Source organism: Toxorhynchites rutilus, chromosome 3, assembly GCF_029784135.1.
Source record: "Toxorhynchites rutilus septentrionalis strain SRP chromosome 3, ASM2978413v1, whole genome shotgun sequence".
Classification (NCBI taxonomy): Eukaryota; Metazoa; Arthropoda; class Insecta; order Diptera; family Culicidae; genus Toxorhynchites; species Toxorhynchites rutilus.
The window spans coordinates 119,835,461-119,854,318 of record NC_073746.1 but is presented as its reverse complement, the minus strand read 5'-3'; positions in this window follow the sequence as shown (position 1 = coordinate 119,854,318).

The following is an 18,858-nucleotide window of genomic DNA, read 5'->3' as shown; positions in this document are numbered from 1 at the left end:
GTTATTGCTTTCAGCATCAGGGGTTTCCACACCATTTACATATGCTAAATTGAGTGGAATTCATGTGAATGTGCGATAGGGCCGCAGGTATTTGTTTCCCAGGGGGGAAATATATGCTGGGAAAGACATATGGCGGTTAGACTATTAGTGAAAAAGAAAAAAATGCCACCAAAAAAGCGTATCATTTCGAAAATTATTCCGCCTAAATTAAGAAACGACATGCCTTGAGAAACAGTCAAATTGATGATATTTCAGTGAGCTACGATGAAATACTGGGTTCGAAACAGTTGAAAATCAACTCAGAAAGAGAACAGTATTATTACCATCTATTATTAGAATATTATAGAACTATTATATTAGGTTGGGGAAAAAGTAATCCATTATTTTTGGGTGAAATTCAAAACTATTTTTAATATGCTTTCGATTGTCCGATTTGGGTCAAATATGCACCGTTTTGTTGTAAAATTTGTTGCCATTCAAAAGGTAGCTTCGTAATGTATCTATCAAAGTGGTCTTCGTCCTTATTGGCGAAAAACTCTAGGAATAGACTTTTACAATCTTCTCTTCATCCCAATTTCTTATCACTCTGGAAATTTTGCAATGCGAGGAAAAAGTGGTAATCGCTTGGTTCCAGGTCCGGACTAGTGGTAGTGGGGGCAAATTAGTCATGAGGGGAAAAGTGGTCACCTGCTTGTTTGGTAGTATTACTATTGACTATTGACACCGTATTGATAGGCACCTTATGTTTGAAGAATTTAATGTATTTTGAGTCACCCTGTACTTCAGTAGAGCTGTCGCATGTCGAAATTAAAATAAAAACAGAAATTGCTCTCTCGATAGCCATTCGGCCGTAGTTCTGTGCGCGTGGTATCTAAGAAATTCCTCGTGAAATTTAGTGTATTCAATCTGATATGTTGGACAAATCATCAGTTTGGACTACTGTTTTCATTTTCTAGGAGAGGTGAACATATATTTTGTTCAATTAGCTGATATTAATATAAGCATAAAATTCAAAGTATGATGTTTGGGGGCAAAGTGGTCATAGGTCCATAACGACTTACAATGTTCTGTTTACTAAAGTTAATATACCTCATCACATTCTGCTCTTGAAGAGGTTCCTTTTGTGGTTTTGACCCTGGAAAAATATGCCACTCCAACTAAATCAAGCCTCAATATGCGGAACGTTATGTGTTTCTCACAACGTTTTTGTATGCATGAGAAAATTTGAATTGAGACTCTAGGTGAAGAGATCAAGCTTATTTAATACATGTACCTACTATATCGAATATGATTTGAACAAATTATGACGAAAAAACGCTTAAATCTATCCCATTTAGCTTGATATGTGCGAGTGACCACTTTGCCCCCACTAGGTGACCACTTCACCTCCAAACTAAAAAAAAAGTTCAATTTTTCACTTTTTTTTTTTCTAATGATGCAAAATGTACTATTTTGAATTTTTATAGTAAAAAGCCGTATGCTATCTTGAACAACAATGAGTTGAACTATAATATTCTTACTAAAACGGGAATTGTAGCGGTATGTAGACGCTGGAAATGGACATATTCCTTAGGGTGACCACTCTGCCCCCACCTCCCCTATAAGGTGGATGCATAAAAACATCCCAATCAAGCTCTAGCCAGTATTGAGCGTTTCTGGGCAATCGTTAGGTTCAAACGGTCCATTTTTTGACAGTAGATATCTCAATTTAGTATATAGTACTAAAATAAAAATTTGAAAAGATATTTTTTTAAAAATTAGTAAAAAATTAGAAACATTTTTTTTGAAAAATTAATTAAGTTGCACGAATTTTTCTGTTGCAGTATCGACACCATACACACCAATCGCAATTTCAGCGGCATGGCTTCCATTTTCGCATTTATAAATTTCCTCTTTGTTGACCTCCATTGTTAACAATCTGTAACTCACAACTGAACGGAATATACAGGGTTTTCCATTTCGGGCTTCCGAAAGTAAACAGCCCTGCGCTGACAACCGTTTGACATAGCTGTCAACCAAAGCGTCATATCGTTAGTTGAATGTCTGCCATTTTACAATATAGATCGTTTTAGCATCGAACAACGTGTTAATTTTGTTAAATTATACTATAAAAATGATGAAAAACCGGCAAATGTTTTTCGAGCATTACGGACGGATTTTGGTCGTCATGGACGGCCTACAGAGCACACAATCGCTAATGTAGTGCGTAAATTCGAACAAACTGGACCCGTAGCGGATATTGTGAAACCTGTGCATCATCGTAATGTGCGTTTGGTGCGCATTATGGCCTGGTGGAGTCATCGGGCCGTATTTCTTTGAAAATGAGGACGGCGAGACGGTAACTGTAAATGGTGAGCGCTATGGCCGCATGTTAACCGATTTTTTTTTGCCACAAATTGAAGATATGGATACGGATGACATGTGGTTTCAGCAGGACGGCGCCACGTTCCATACAGCAACGACCATATTGCGAACGAAATTTGAGGGACGCATAATTTCGCGTTTTGGTGATGCCAATCGGCCATCCAGATCGTGCGATTTGAACTCGCTAGACTTTTTTTTGTGGGGTTATGCGAAAGACCGTGTCTATGCCAACTCTCCGCAAACTCTTGAACATTTGAAAGACAACATTCGTGAAGTTATGACCGAGATACCGCCCCATATGTGCCGAAAAGTCATCGAAAATTACCTGTTCCGGATCAAGATGTGTGAGGAAGCCCTAGGTGGACATTTGAATGATGTTGTATTTCACACATAATGGCATAAACCAAACTTTAATTTAAAATAAAAGTTTCATCGAAATTCGAATTCTAAGTGTGTTTTATTTCAATTTACTTTCGGAATTTAAAGTTGGAAAACCCTGTACAAAAACAGCGAAAAAATTTTTTAGTGTGGAATGAGCCAATACATGAAGATGTATGATCTATATTACGCGAGATATTGATCACTAAAGCAGAAATACCTTCTTACGATAATAAACGATGGCCCTAATACATTCATAAATTTTCATCGAATATGTTCTAATTTTCCAGAATTTCGCTTCGCATTGCTGTACTACGATATCAGCGCGTGGTCTGACGAGAAAGTCGCTTTAAAACCGCGTGGCACTAAACGTGTTGGCTTTACTATCGGCTTTATTCCCTTTAACACTTCACGGTGAAAATGAAATGAACGGCACGCCACGTTTTACGAGTTAGTGAAGCGTCAAAAATAACAATGTGTTACAGGCAGAATTAACACATTTCGAATAGAAATTATGATTGAAAATTAACTTCTCCGTAAGAAATTACTGTTCAATGTGAATGAAAAACTTTGTTTTCTTCATGTGGTAAACTAATCTCTCACAAAAATTGTATCTGAAGAAAATTTTATATTATAATGATAAGTTTTAGTTGGAAACTAATTTCGTATCCAGATGTCGATACCGTATCGTTGTTTTCGCGAATACAATACATTTCGTTTTCACCGTGAAATGGAAACGGGAATAAAGCGGTACATCTCACGATAGTGTTACAGATTTCTGTCGAAATTTCAATTCTACTACGAAAAACGATACCGTTTTTTTGTCTTCAACATCTGAATAATTAAGTTTTTATGTGGGACCACGATTTGCAGAGCAAAAATAGATTTTTAAAATTTTTACATTTGCTCAAAGCATGTCAAAGTCGATCGAAAGTCATGATAATGTAGACTGAATCAGTTGATCATTGCGGAATTCTCATCAGAAGGGCAACTGGTGAAAAAAAAATTATCCGAAAGGGAACATTTGAATTGTGAGCCATTAAACACATCATCTCCCAACAAATAGCGAATTTAAAAAAAAAAATAGGAAAAAAATCAATAAATATCATCGAACAAGAACCCTTTTTGCTTGATATGGCTTCGACTTATTTCTATTTCGAGGCATGGATTTTCAGTAGATAGAAGACATTTAATACACAATAGCGTATTTTTTTACGTTTCCCTTAGACTGGTCGTCCATATACCGTGTCTTCAAATAGAAAATGGCAAATTCGATCTCTGGCTCTAGAGAAGAATGTGAGTGCAGATTCATTGGCTAACACCCTATATTATTCATTCAATTATTGGCACAAATATCATAACATTATAATACTATTATAATTCCCAGATTTTCATTTCTGTAAAAAAAAGCTCAGTTTGTATTGCAATTTCAAGAATTTACTCTCGACCAACTGTTCCAATAACTAAAATTTTATTATCAGAATTCGCGCTCTGTGATAAGACAAACTAAACAAACAAACTAATTTTATTGAAAAATACAATGTTTGGTGCAGTCCATGGGCCGGGAATCAATGGTCCATCTTTTTTCAATGAAGACCACACCCTTACTATCAATGGAGCCGGATATCGGTGGATGATTATGAACTTTTTTTGTTCTAAATGTAATCATAGGGTCCAGTCGATATATGGGTACAATAAGGCGGCAGTAATTGGCACACAGCACACGATACAATGAGCTAGTCATAACTTGCATATTCTAAGTCGTATATAAAGTGGAATCGAATCGGAATTACACATAACCAGTGTTGCCGCATTTTAATCTGCACCAGAGGGGTTAAAAATCTTTCTCATCCGTACTTTTTTTTTCAAAAAATCTGTACCAAAAATTTGTACCATCGAAAATATTCGTTGTAAAAATATATTTTATTAGAATGAAAAAAAAACTCATTTATTTACTACAAATACTACATTTACATTTGCAAGTCATTCGAGTGTTTGATCATGCTTATACAAAGCCACTATGTTCAATAAAAGCTTTTGGTCTCAAAATAGTGTTCATCGTATCGTTGCTGAGCCAGTTTCGAAGCTTATTTTCATTCCGATCATATTCAGAAAAAATGCCGAGGGGTGAGGCGTAGTGAAAATGATACAAACAAGGCAGCGAAGCGCCGAAAATGCGTGCGTCAATTTTTTTAGACATCACATTTTTGTCCACCAATCCTGCACATGCTCGTTTTCTGGAACTGTGATTTCCCTACGGAGTAATTTCACCTTTAAGGTACTGAATTGCTCCCGTGGCCTAGTGGTTAGCGTGTTACACTACCATGCCGGGGGTTCAGGTTCGATTCCCGTTCTGGCCGTGGTATCGTCAAAGAAAATTGTTCCGGCTTGCACTGTGGTCACGCGTATTCTAGAGCTCCACACCAGAGTTAATTCAAGGCGTGTTATTCGACATAGAAATCTCAATCAAGTACTACTAATGAAAATGACGCAAGTAATGCTACGTTGAGAAGGCAAAAGTTCCACTGGAACGTTAGTGCCGTCCAAGGAGAAGGGTACTGAATTTATTCTCCAGATCTTGTATATTCCCATCGTAAAACCCTGGAAGCGAATCTCGTCCTTATGAAAGTGATTCATTATTGCATTATATATCCTTTATTATCAGCAGTACCAAGCGATACTGCGGCGTAAAATTGCGGTTTAACAAGGATATATTTTATGATAGACACTGTTGACCTTCTCCTTGGTTCGTTGGCTGGAGAAACGTAGAAATCCACGATCCAGTAACAAATGCTCCAAATACCGCGCTCACAACGACTTGTTTCCTTTTACGTTCCAAATTATATTCTTTTATAGAATACTGACGATTCTCAGTTTATTTACACAATTTCGTAACGTCCACAAAACGAAAATAATCGAAAACTTCCCCTTTTTAATTAACATATACTCTCCGTAATTTATTTGGTGAGCGTTATGGCACAAGTTTTGACACGTCCCTTTTTATTCAAGGTCCATTGGCTACTAACTGACCGGTAATTTTATTGAATCTAATGTGCTGTATGTTTCTTTTCAATCTGTCCCTGCATAACTATCTAACCACTTCGCTTTTATTCGTGTTATCTGTGTTATCATTTTTATCAGTGTAGGTAGTAGTAGTGATTAGAGATGTCCAAATTGTTATAACGTTGTCTGTATAACAGTTTTAATTTTATCTAAATAATCCTAGATTTAAGTTTTAATTCACTGCATGTAGGGGAAAAGGGGGGAATTTGGACCACCTAAGCAAATCGCCTGATATTTCCAAACCAATACGGTCTAAATAAAAAATGTCACATTGTATACTGAGCTACACTTGTTTTCTCTCAATCAATAATGTTTAATCATTGTATCAAGCTTCAAACTACCAAATATATCATAAAATAAAAGAGACGATTTTTGGACATTAAAATTTGATGTGAGGTGATTTGGACCATCTGTGGGGTGATTTGGTCCAGTGTGTGTTTCATCGAAAAAAAACATAGGGTAACACGGGGTAAGTTGGACATATGGGGTGATTTGGACCACCCCATTATCTCAAAAAGTATGGCTCAACTTGGATTTTTTATAATGTCATCTTCTTTTATTGTTGAACCGTATGTCTTCTTCTTCTTCTTCAATGGCACTAACGTTCCTAGAGGAACTTCGCCGTCTCAGCGTAGTATTACTTGCGTCATTTTTTATTAGTACTTAGTTGAGATTTCTATGCCAAATAACACGCCTCGAATGCATTCTGAATGGCAAGCTCTAGAATACGCGTGATCACAGTGCAAGTCGGAGGAAATTTCTTTGACGAAAAATTCCCCCGACCAGAACGGGAATCGAACCCGAACACACCCGGCATGTTAGTTATGACGCTAACCACTCGGCCACGGGAGCACTGAACCGTATGTAACTAACGTAAAAAAACTTTGGTAAAATTCGACAGGTCGAAGGAAACGGTAGCATTAACACAGCAAGCACTTTGATTGTCAAAAAATGTGAGTTTTCCTATCGTGGTTTTGAGGTTTTTCCCGCTGATTAAACAAACTTTTCGTGTATTGTGCAGTAAAGTTCTGTTCTCCTACAGAAGAGGAACAATTTGATGCAGCGAAACAGTAGGTTTGATAACAATAAATGAAATTAATTGCATTTAAATTTTTGGATGTTGTGTGGGGTGACATGGACATGTTTTTGTGGGGTGAATTGATCCTACAGATTTGAGGCTTTTCTTTGGTCTAATTGATTCCAGATGCCACTAAATTACAAAAAAGGGGATGGACAGACAACGTTGGAAGAAGGAGGAGCTTGAAAGACCAACGCAGGTCATCAAGAACGGATTTTCTTTGACCAATCATCGACAGTGTTTGAAAATGCTCGAACAACAGTGAAAAGATCCATGCAGAATTCGAGATGATCTCAATCCAATTTTTCTGGTCTGGAATCTGGCCGAGACACCTGGTATTGATCCCAGAACACTGTTACAGATTGTAACATTATTCCTAAATACTATACATAAACATAAGTAGGAAGCGTCATTCGACGTATTCTTTGTGCAATTTCGCTGGATCAGGTCAATCACGGAGAGCAACTACGAAGTTTCTTTTATCCCGCTTGTTTATTATAAGCTCATTAGCATTTTAGCTGTAACAGAGCCGAATTTTAATCGTGTACATGCTACATGTTTATCATATATGGTACATTTACACAGTAGCTATTTAGGCGTAAGAGTATTTCTTCTGTTCTTACATTATCCAGTTAGACCACCGGACAGCGGAGACAGTTGATATGATCATTGTTGAGATACTAACAGAACAGCAGTCCGATGTGTCTTGCAAAGCCGAGCAGTTGTATGGATGAATCGATCTTATTTTGACCGTGGATCGATCGCCATCGCTGATGACTGTTGCGTGGACGTAGTTATTCGGTAACAACACGAATATGGTCAATGAGGGCCCTGAGTTTTGAATTCACGATCGATCGCTCACTAAGCGAACGCGCAACCAATGTGGCTACGGAGATCCCCCATGCATGAGTTTGAACTGCTCTGAAATTATACACTCGAGAAAACAATTAAAGGAACAGAGTGTCGAAAATTTTGATTGATTTTTGACATACTATAACATTGAGAAAAATCAACGCATACAGTTGGGATGTACATCATTTTAAAGCTCTAACTTTCAGGTATTAGAAAATTTTATGTAAATATTTTAATCTTGGTGTGTGAAGGTGTAGTGGGCAACATTGGTTCCTTGATCCTGTAGGATCTTTCCGTACAGAGATATTTCTGTTTGAATGAAAAATTACCCCTTCGTCTTTGATGATGAATAATTCAAAAAGTAATGATCGCACCGCAAATCGAAAGGCAGTTCTGGAAACTCCAATGAATTCTGTACAAAATATTTATCTCTTTGACGAAAAAAAATCATTGAAGTTTTTCGCATCGATTTAAAAAAGTGCGAAAAACAGGTGTTTTGTTGTTGTTGTTGTTGAAAATCATCTGTAGTTTTGCAAATATTGCAGTAAATACAAATGTTCGCAGGAAAGTTTTTAGCCTAGTGTATCCCTGCAACACATGTGAACGATTTCCATTATCCAAAGTTAGTGGTTTCATCATTTACCCCACGATGGCCGAAAATCAATCTTCTGAGCCTGAGTGACTATGAAGGTAAGGCAAAAAAAATAATCATCGATTTTAGCAAGATTTTAGCTCAATGCCTCATCAAAATTTGGATTTCCCAGTAATTTTTTCGGGTCAATAAACAAAATGTACATGGTAAGTTCTTTAAATTCAATGTTTATTTTTTTTCTTATATTCATTGTCCCTCAGGTTAAGTCTCAGATCTTCCCAGATCTTCCCACAAGTGTGATAATTTTTAAAAAAAAGTTTAGCTTATTGGCTTCGATCATCTAAATCGGTTCAGTAGTTATTAGGTTAGGGTGCACCCGTGGCCGAGTGGTTAGCCTCTCACATTATCATGCCGGGTGTGCGGGTTCGATTCCCGTTCTGGCCGGAGGATTTTTCGTCAAAGAAATTTCCTCAGACTTGCATTGTGGTCACGCGTATTCTAGAGCTTGCCCCTCGGAATACATTGAAGGCGTGTTATTTGGCTTAAGAAATCTCAACTAAGTATTAATGAATGACGCTAGTTAATGCATATGTTGAGACGGCAAAAGTTCCACAGGGAACGTTAACGCCATACAAGAAGAAAGAAGAAGTTATTAGGTTATGAATTTTAGCAAAAACTCATTTTTGGATAAAAGGGGAAAAGTGATTTTTCGAACCACCGGTTAAATTTGAAAATTCATATCTCAAAAACGAAAAAAAATAGCATTTGTTATGTAAAAAAATCCTCAGCTTTCTAGAAAAAAATATTAAAAATATAGCCCTTGGACTAGAAGGAATCATAAAAATAATAGAAAACGACTACAATCAATAATTACGAAAATGGGTGGGTTATATCTATGATATAACCGCAAGATTGACGTAGGGCCACCATAGCTTAGCAATCATTTGTTTGTATTGATTAAATTTTTGATTGAATGAAACAATTTCCGAATTCAATTGAATCCAATATATTTGCTTTGTGAGTAAAAAGATTGTATAATGCCATGTAAGGTCAATTCATGCATTATGATAGATTATGTTCTTCGTTACAAGTAAATTTGATGACAGTCCTTTTACGTTTGGTATGATGACATCTTGGTTTAGAAGTCTGTGTTAGGCAAACACATTTCAGTCGGAACAAAAATACCCCCGACCTGTGTGAATTTGCAATGCTAATTTCCTCAGACACCTTGGTTCTGAAGTCTGTGTTGGGGAAACACATTTCAACCGGTACAAAAATGCCCCCGATTTACATGTATTTTCCATGCCAATTTCCCCACGCTACATGGATTTGAAGTCTGTTTTAGGGAAACACATTTCAGTCGGAACCAAAATGCCCCCGACTTAGGGAAACACATTTCAGTCGGAACAAAAATACCCTTAATTTTATGTATCTGCAATGCCGATTTCTCCAACGCTGCTTGGTTTTTAAGTCTGTGTTAGGGACACATTTCGGTGAGAACAAAAGTCTCCATACTTCAATATATTTGCAATGCCGATTTCACCAAGGCTGGTTGGTTTTGATGGCTGTGTTGGGGAAACCGTAAATCGAGCCAATCAAAACGAGGCAGTTAGGACGTTTAGATAACGCTCAACATTTTGCAGTGATTCAATTGTTTATCTAATGGAAAATAACATTTTATTAGTTGCGATAGAAGCGTAGAAATATTCCCTATCAATTGATGCAAACATCTTTCCGATTCAGTAAGAAACGTTAGAGTTGTAAGCATTCGGAATCTTTCATTTTTTTCCTGCATGTTCTGTGTTTAGGTTTTCGTTTTACCCCCCACATATTCCGGTTAGACGTAGTCCCACGTCAAAATTTAAAAAAATCGCTAGCTCATTAGCTTCAATTTGATGTCAGTGTCAGCGATCATCTAAATCGGTTGAGTGGTTCAAAAGTTATGAATTTTTGAAAAAAAATTGGTATGTGGAGGTTTTAGGAGACAAAAAAGGTTTTTGTTTTGGTGCTTCACTGCTCCAATAAGAAGTCAAAGACAATTAGAAGAATAACAAATTGAAAGTTCTGCGATTGAACCAACGTGAATGTTTGAAGGTATTGGTAACAAAAAAATTGATGAGTCTGAGCCTACGGGCACGGACGGGATTTTGACATAGGACTGTTATTCTGTGTAGTAACTGCATTTGAAATGAGTTTTTTCATTTATTAAAATCTGTATTTTTTTGTCTTTTGGTACATCAAATGGAAGCCCTGAAAAAAAAAACCGTTTCCAGGTTGAACTTGCATCCTTTAAACGGGTTAGATGAGATAACGTGGTAGAATACGGAACCATATTCTGTTCAAAAATGTATACAAAAATACCGTTAATGCCATTACTACCCTTCCTTCTGTTTATTCAATTATGCACAAGAAGACAAAGAGTCATCATGTATTATTTTTAAACAAAAGTCTAAATAGTTTAGATCTACATAAATATAGGCCTAAGTCAAATAAATCTATGACTACCAAAGTTATTATAGATAAAAATAGCATTTTCTCCTTCGTTGCCGCGTTGTCCGGAACATTGTTTGTCAAATCTTTATAACCCGATGATGTATATTGAATATTCTATGACTATGAAGGCTCTCTTAGGATGTTCGTGTAGCTGCTGTAGTGAATTAATTTCATTGGGTGTAAGTTCTACTTATATATAGTAAAGGGAAAGGAGAATGGGCATGTACATTCGAGGAAGTGAAAAGGGTTTTTAGGAAGACGTATATGGGACACATAATATTAAGATCGCGACTACTCAAGTTATCATAATCTGATATGCGTGAGTATACCCTTTCGATCTTCTAAATCAGCTGCCAATTAGATTCATTAATTGCATTTTTTACATAACGAAACAACATGCTCGATATTATGACATCGTGGACCACAATTACATAAATTGTTAGTAACAAGAGCTACACGATAACAACGTGAATTGGGCACGAATTGATTGGGCAACATACAATACAATAACTGATAAATGCCTATTATCGGTAAATGGAGAATAATTCATTATTCGCATCAACTCACATTGTGAGCTAACGCCCTAATTTAGGCAAAAAGGTTGCTCGTTGCGTCGGGGAGGAAAGCAAGTGGTTAGTGCAATCGAAAGAAAACATACCCATTTTAATGGTCAAATTGTAAACTTTATTTACTATATTCACTATTCATGTTTTAAACAAAAAAATGCTGGATAAATTTCCTGTCTAATGATATATAACACAACATATGTCGCAATAACGATTTTGAGTAATTTGCATTTGAAAACTCTTAATGAATCGATACATTTTTCGTAGAGTGACCCTCCTATATAGAAATCAAAGACATAGTCCTATGTCAAAAAACATTTTGGGCGGAACGAAATTTGCAAGGGGTGTAAGTGACTTGATCGATTTCTCTTCATTAACTTTTTCTTTAGTTAATAACTCAACATCAAAATCGTTCCAATATGAGTTTGCTATACCATCCGATAGATGAGGTTCTGACCATTCTTCAAGATTGTCAAATACGGCTGGGAATGAATTTGCAGCTAAGTTATGACCAAAAGAGAGAGTCGATGTAGAGAAATCGATCAAATCACTTACACCCCTTTCATTCTAAGCCCCTCATATATAGAACAAAGAAATTTGAGGGGCTCAGAAGGAAGGCGGTGTAAGTGCCTTGATCGGTTTCTCTTCATCAACTTTCTCTTTAGCTAATAACTCAACTGCAAAAACGCTCCAATTTGAGTTTGCCATACAATCTGATAGATGAGGTTCTGACCTATCTTCCAGATAGTCAAATACAGCTGGGAATGTGTTTGCAGCTAAGTTATGACCAGAAGAGAGAGTCGATGTAGAGAAATCGATGAAGTCACTTACACTCCTTTCATTTTGAGCTTTTCATTTAAAGTAAAAAGGGAAAATTCGAAAAAAAAAGAGATACGACTATGTATGTTTCGCAGTGAAAACGCCATCAAAATCATAATACAATAATAACATATCTAAAGTAACATCAGTTCAAACAATCTATTAAGTATGATTTTTATCAAGCTGCAGTAATTTGAAATTTGTTAATTAGTAATTGGCTCATTGATACTTATCAATACTGCTTTTGGTCTGCATCTGCTCTTCGTACCACTAATCGTCACAAGTTTTAGATTGGAGTAACCAGAGTCAAGAATTTGAATCTTCTCTATTAACCCTGTCATGGTTTTTTCTGGAAACTCGGATGAATGGGTGGCTGAAACCCGCTTAGGTCGACAACTTTATTTTAATGGAGATTTTGCACAAAAAATAATGGATTAATACAACTGTTTTTTTTTCAATTTCAAAATAAAAATATTAAACCTTCATCGCCAGCCGATTTTCTTCAATCCTTCATAAGCTTACCAACAGATCAGATCCGATTTCCACGGGGCAGGAAAACCGTTTCGTCTTTCATCGGTACAGAGAAAGCTTCGGTCCAAAAGGCCATCCCCAGTATTGAAAACAATTTATTGCAATTTACGATATCGTCGTTCCCCCCATCCATGGGGAAGTATTATCTTCCGAGCGTCCAGATTTGTGTAAATGACTTTTGGAGCCGAAGGGATGGTGGTGCTGCGAGAAAAGGTTGAAATGATTTAAATGATTTCGAATTATCGTCTCTTACGGTGTTATGGGGCGGTGGTCCGGCACCAGATGGCCGCTACCCTTTCTTTCGGTGCCCCGTTCTTGGGGCCGGTGGGATCTCGGACACACCGAAGGATTTTATTGCCACTGTCCCAAATCACAAAACAATGATATCTCTCTTTGGAAAAGTTTCCCTTGTGGTTGTTTCTCATCCGAATGCAGCAACTGTTGTTGTTCGCAGCTGGGACGGCTGACTTTAGGACTTTGGGGGCGGAAATGTTGCTCGGAAACGGGAATAAATGTTTCGCCCTTCCGATTACGAGTATTCTTTTTCGGTAGTTTTTGGGGGGTTCATATACGAACCGAAATATTTTTAAAGCTCTTTTATCCTAATCGCTTGCAAACTTTATATGGTCGAGAAACACGGTGCCAATTTGTATACAAGCTAAAACTATCTCTCCGTTACATTTTTGTCTGACACATTTTCCGCTGAAATTATTGCCAACAATATTTCAATTTGGACAGCGGCTCCTCCTTCTATGTTGTGTATTTTTTATTTTGGTTCGTATGAAATAGCATTTCAGTCAAGTGCAGTACGCCGTGCAGTTATGTATCGTACCCATATTTTAGAATTTTTAAAAAGTAGTGCACCTTCTTCAAGGCCCCGCCCGTATTTTGCAAGGTATTTATGACTGAAATGCAAAATAAATGGATGTTTTTCTCTCCATTCTCGCTGGCGCTAAAGTCTAGCGCCGATGAGGTTTTTCTCGTTTAAAATTCACTAGAGTCGAGAATACGAAAAAAAGTTCAATTTATGCGAGCTAGTTTAGTATTCATGTTTTCCGCAGAAGCAGAAATGTTTATTGAACTACGTATCCAAAGTAAGCAACCGACAGTGTGTTTATAGCATTCATGCTTAGAGCGACATGATCCTAGTTAAAGGTTCTAACACTAACGGTATATTCTTTTGAAACGTAGACACGTAGAGAGCATATATTGAATATTATTATTTTCACATGGGTGTAACCTAGGAGTTGCCTCATGTCTATCACGACGACGGATAAATCTAATTCCGTAAATAATACTGAATTTGATTTAGCAATCCGAAAGTAGCAGAACGGCTGCCAAAAATCGAACAGTAACTTCATTTCCTCATCCACATCCTCTGGTGTGGTGTAATTGCCGTTGGCACCATCCGATTCCGGTTCCTAGAATAAATAACAGAATAAACACGTAAAAGGGAGGAGATGGCGAAACAATGGCTTCGTCTGCGACGTGTCATGCTATCCCTGAATCTTACCTAATGATACAATTTCTTCGAAAGCACGACTGTATTCCAGGGATACGTATCGTGCACCGGAGCCAATGAAAGGAAGGGAATGAAGCATAACCGGATGTGGGCAGTACTGTTGGATGGGAAATAAACGTTGAGGACTTTTATTTCGGTGCGAGAATCTTGGAGCATTGCCTGAAACAAAGATGTGGTAATGGTATTGAGTTTACATAAAGAGAAGTTATTTGTGCATTGGAACTGAAATTTGTGATCAAAAATTTACATATAACCTACCCACAGTACGCGGATTTTTTAATAAACGCGCTTTTTATAACGCGGATTTTAGAATTCACATGGTTTTTGTTACGCGTTTTTTTAAATTACGCAGTTAAAGAGAGGAACCCCTCTAAGTGTATAACGAGGAAAGACTTGGACGAATAACAACGTGTAGGATTACTATTCCTAAAAAAAAGTATGTAGGATGGATCTATTATTTATGGCTATAACACAGATAAACAGACATAGTTTGGTTTAGTGTCGAAGATTTCCAGAGGTTTCATTGCCTAAAGGCTCTATATTGTTCGTTGGAACGACCCATTTTGGAGAATGCTTCCTTGGTATGGTTACCTCATCAATTCACATGAAGTTCGAGAAAAATCTCAGGAAGGTTGTATCTGAGACACGACCGCATAGTTGACGTATAATTACGTTAGGCTATTTGTATCACATTGATTTTAGTATACGAGGGCAGTCCGATACATACTTAATCTACGAAATTTTTTTGGAAAAGCGACGATTTATTTCTCAACATAGTCTTCTTTTAGCTTGACCCAGCGATGCTCCGACTTCTTTAATCCATCTGAAAAACACGTTTTTCGAGGTTTGCAAAGTAGGCATCTGTGACGGCGATACCTCCTCAGTCGACTCAAATTTCCTCCCGGCGAGTGACTTTTTCAAGTTTGGAAACAAAAAAATTGTAAGGGGTTGTATCTAAGACACGACCGCATATTTTCGACGTAGAACTATGCAATTATATTATGCAATCCACTTATTTACCACTTCGAATATTATTTTAGAATGCATCGAAATTTTTGTAATAGATTATGTTCTTCGTTACAAATAAATTTGATGAACGTTTTTTACGTTTGATATGATGCCTAGGACTACCGAAATATGTAAACGGAAGGATTGTTAAACGATCATTGTATTTTACATTTCCCTCTGAAATTTTTGCACATCTCATGTTTACGTAGTTCTCGAACCGCGAAAGTTCATTCACCTCTAGTGTCTGAAATGACGATTTTCCCAGGCTTCTCAGTTTAGAAGTACGTTTTAGGGAAACATATTCCGGTCTGTACAACGAGAAGCGAGTACGAAAGTACTCAACACCAAAAAATACTCCGACTTGCACGTATTTGCGAAGCGGATTCCCCGGGCACAATAATTTTGGAGTCCGTGTTAGGGAAACACAACTCAGTAAGGAAAAAATACCCCCGACTTGCATGTTTTGACAAAGCGGATTCCCCTTGCATGTATATTTGCAGAGCGGATTTCCACAGGTACATCGAATCTGAAGTCTGTGTTGGGGAAACCGTAAATCGGGCCAATTAAAACTTGGCAGTTATGGCTTTCAAATAATGCTTGACATTTTACAGTTATTCAATTGTTCATCTCATGAAAAATAATATTTTATTAATTGTGATAAACGCGTCGAAATAATTCCTATCAATTGATGCAAACATCTTTCCCATCTGTTAAGAAATGTTCGAGTTATAAGCATTCGAAATACGGGTAGGGTTAGCACACAAATCGGCAGAACAAATGTGTGGGAAAAAAGGAAGTTCTTCCAGTTTTCATAAATTTAAACCATTTAGAGATTAGCGAATCGTAATGTATAGCATATCATACAAATCATAGAGAATTTCCGATTCGATTGGTATGCAAATCATGAGAATTCGTTCACAGTGAAAATAGTTATTAACGTTAACTTTATTTCATGAAAACGTGACCTGTTTTCTGATTTGGCACCCTTCCTGAAAGACGTAGTTCTACGTCAAAATGTCGCACGGGTCCAAATCTGGAGAATACGGTGGATGGGGCAGCATTTCGTAGTGCACTTCGACCAATTTGGCCGTGGCGACGGCAGAATTTCCATTTTTTCTATTTTTCTAAAATCCGCGAACACGCCCGCTTCCATACACGGTAAAAAAAATACCGATTCGGCTGGAATTTTGACAGTAACCGTTTACGGGAATGTACTACACGATAAGTAATCTCTCTTGCGATACTGACACCATCGGGCGATGAGGGTAAGTATTTATCGGACCGCCCTCGTATATTAGAAACATTACATTATTAAAATATTTTCTGCTGGGACTCAACGTAGGTTCCATGAAAAATCATTTATAACAATGGTTCCATTCGAGAAAAAATCCCGTAACGTTTTCTAATTTTCACAAACAACCCGCTAATCATTGTCATAAAAACATGTACACGCAATAGTCCAAACTATGCCGTTCTACGCATAGTTGTCCCATGCTCCAAAATTAGCAACTAAGACAAACGCAATCAAAGTTTTATACCACATTTGTCTGCCACAAGATTTAAGCATTTCAGTTTAGCAATATACTGGTTTCTTTTATAAGCAGAAAATTACTGTTTAATGAAAATCCATCCATTAAAATCCATGGTGGTACAGCTATGCCTAGAATATCAACATGGGACAATTGAGCTTGATGTTGTTCATTGGGAACAAACTTTACCTTTTCTTGTGTTTTTTCGGAAGATTAGGCATAAATAAATGAGTGGGTTATATCTATGATATAACCGCAAGGTTGACGTGGAACTACCTTAGCTTAGCAATCATTCGTTTGTATTGATTAAATTCTTGATTGAATGAAACAGTTTCCAAATTCAATTGAGTTCAATATATTTGCTCTGTGAGTGAAAAAAATGAACAAATGCCGTGTAAAGTCAATTCATTTATTGTAATTGATTGTTCTTCGTTACAGGTAAATTTAATGACGGACCTTTTACGTTTGGTATGATGACTAGAACAAAATATATGTACGGAAGAATTATCAAACGTTTGATGAACCAGCCTAAGGCTGAAAATCTTTCCAATAAAGACAAAAAAAATTATCAAACGATTATTTTATTTTACATTTCCTTCTGAAGTTTACATCCCAAAAGTGTACATACTTCTCGAATCTCGAATTTGCTTGAAACTGGGAAGTTCATTCGCTTCTAGTGTCTGTACGATTTTCCCAGGTTCCTAGGTTTAGAAGATCATGTTAGGACAGACATATTCCACTCTGCACAAAGGCAAGCGAGGACAAAAGTACTCGCAGTTTGCATTTATTTGCAGAGCCGATTTCCCCAGAAACCTCGGTTTTGAAGACTGTGTTAGGGAAACACATTTCAATCGGAACAAAAATACCCCCGATTTGTATGAATTCGCAATACCGATTTCCCCACGCTCCATGGATTTGAAGTCTGTGTTAGGGAAACACATTCCAGTCGGAACAAAAATACCCCCGACTTGCATGAATTTGAAATACCGATTTCTCCAGGCACCTTGGTTTAGAAATCTCTATCAGGGAACACATTTCGGTGGGAACAAAAGCTCCCCTTACTTTCGTGTGTTTGCAATGCCGATTTCGCTGCTTGGTTTTAAAGTCTGTGTTAGGGAACATTTTTCGATGAGAACAAAAGTCCCCCTACTTTCATGTATTTGCAATGCCGATTTCCCCAAGGCTGCTTGGTTTTGATGGTTGTGTTAGGGAAACCGTAAATCGGGCCAATCAAAACGATGCAGTTAGGGCGTTTAGATAACGCCTAATATTTTACAGTTATTCAATTGTTTATCTAATGAAAAACAACATTTTGTTAGTTGCGATAGATGCGTAGAAATATTCCCTATCAATTGATGCAAACATCTCTCCTATCCAGTACGAAATGTTCGAGCTATAAGCATTCGAAATCTTTCATTTTTTCCTGCATGTTCAGTGTTTAGGTTTTCATTTTACCCTCCATATATTCCGGTTAGACGTAGTCCCACGTCAAAACATCGTTGTATGAAGAAACGTGAAAATTTTCAAAAAGTAACATGGGACAACTATGCGTAAGACGGCAGTACAGGTCGGACTCGATTATGTACAATTTTAAACTCGTATAAATTAGTATCTAAATTTTTTTATATATTTCAAATATGACTTATTTCAAGACAAAATGTAATATTTCAACGTTGATGTGAAATTTAATTGGCTGTTATAACTTACCATAATTTTTGAAGATTTTGATCGAGTTTTCGCCAGGAATTGTTTATAACGATATTTAAGAACAAATTGAAGAGCCATGTGAGAGCTTTTATATAATTGATAGAAAAGATTAAGCTTAATATCAATTATTGGGTTGAAATTGATAATAACACTTACAACACCATTATCTTTTAAGTTTGTCAATTCCAAGATGTTATGAAAAACCACTAATTTAGATGTTTTATAACTATATTATGTACTAAAATTCCTCATCTTTCAAATAATAGCAATAGAATCGTCCTACGTAGCGTATTTTTTTAAAGTAGAGCCAGTTTGAGGCAAACATATCCCGGAACAACAAAAAAAGTTTAACACTG